The sequence below is a fragment of the Octopus bimaculoides genome, chromosome 10 (genome assembly GCF_001194135.2).
Source record: "Octopus bimaculoides isolate UCB-OBI-ISO-001 chromosome 10, ASM119413v2, whole genome shotgun sequence".
In the NCBI taxonomy this organism is placed as follows: domain Eukaryota; kingdom Metazoa; phylum Mollusca; class Cephalopoda; order Octopoda; family Octopodidae; genus Octopus; species Octopus bimaculoides.
Genome location: NC_068990.1, coordinates 34985102 through 34986519, shown reverse-complemented (window position 1 = coordinate 34986519; position 1418 = coordinate 34985102). Strand labels below are relative to the sequence as shown.

The following is a 1418-nucleotide window of genomic DNA, read 5'->3' as shown; positions in this document are numbered from 1 at the left end:
ATTTACACGTAAATATTATAAAATTTGGAACACAAAACGATAAAGATTCTCAAAGATATGAACGAAATATTTATTTTTAAGCGTTACAAAAATATGTACACCCTAAAGGAAATTTGCTATATTCAATATTTTATCCACTTTTTTTTTTACTAAATTCAGATATTGCTGATAATTTCAATTCTAATAAATTATTTCTGCTCGCATTTTTGCACCGGTCATTTTTATTGCATCTGCAGGAATTCTGATTTGTGTACCGTGGTGAAGATCGTCTTCATTGTGATTAAAATGGCACCAAAAGGAAAACAATTGTCTGAAGATTTGAAGAAAATTATTTTTAATTTGAACAAGAATAGTTTTAAGATTCAAGTTAATTAGCAAACGAATACATATTAACGTAAACACGGTTGCCAAAGTAATTCAGAAGTACAACCCTACAGGACGGCAAAGTAATAACCATCATCCAGATCGTCCTTCTCTTTTAACTGCGTGTGACATTCGTCACCTTCAACGTTGCATGATAGACGACAAGTAACGCACTACTTTATCTTTGGCCTAAGGAATGCCTTCTGTTAGTGGAAAAAGTGTATCCACCTAAACAGTTCACCGAAGTTTGAACCGGTGTGGTCTTCAAGGACGCTTTCCTCGTTGGAAGCCTCTCCTCACCACCAGGCATGAAACAAATCGTCTTTCTTTTGCCGAAACTTATGTGAGAAGGAGAAGGAGTTTTCGAATAAAATTCTTTTTTCTGGTGAGACTAAAATCAATTTGTTTAGGTCAGATGGTATTAAATGATTATTGCGAATATAATAGCGACAAATTCACTGTTTTTAGCGGAAAACACTGTGGTATAAGTTTTATGCTTTGGGGATGGATGGGTGCAGTTGGTGTGGGGGACTCACATTTATTGAGAGAACAATGGGTTCAAGGATTTATGGTGAGATATTTCAGAAAACAATGCTGAACAGTATCAAGGAACTGGGAAGACATTCCATGTTCCAACAAAATAATGACCCTAATCACACTTCAAAGATGACGACTAAGTTTTTATCAGATAAACAGGTAAATGTAATGCCTTGGCCTACCATGTCACCCGATTTAAGCCTAATAGAACATCTGTAGAGTATTTTGAAAAGGAAGATTGAGGAGAAAAAACTCTGCTATGTAACGCAGTTGAAATACATTAATCATGATGAATGGAGGTCGATTTCATCGGTTATATGCGGAAATTTAGTCGACTCTATGCCCAGAGGACTTAATGCATTCATTGCAAACAAGGGCGGTCACACCAAATATTGAATATAGCAAATAATTATTTAGGGTATATATATTTTTGTAACGTTTGAAAATTAATATTCCATTCATATCTTTGAAAATGTTCCAAATTAGTATAATATTTGCATGTATAATATATTTGCATG

The 1418-nt window shown here is 34.3% G+C and overlaps 1 long non-coding RNA gene across 2 annotated transcripts in view; it reads right to left on the bottom strand.

The window, feature by feature from the left end:
• Nucleotides 1-1418, bottom strand: part of LOC128248892 (uncharacterized) — a 143907-nt gene that overhangs the window by 94700 nt on the left and 47789 nt on the right. Inside the window, exon 3 of one of the 2 annotated variants that reach the window (XR_008265038.1) lies at nucleotides 105-310. The exons of the other annotated variant lie outside the window; for it this stretch is intronic. This is a non-coding gene — a long non-coding RNA (uncharacterized LOC128248892). Of the gene's footprint in view, nucleotides 1-104; nucleotides 311-1418 lie in introns of those variants that run through there. 2 annotated transcript variants of the gene reach the window in all.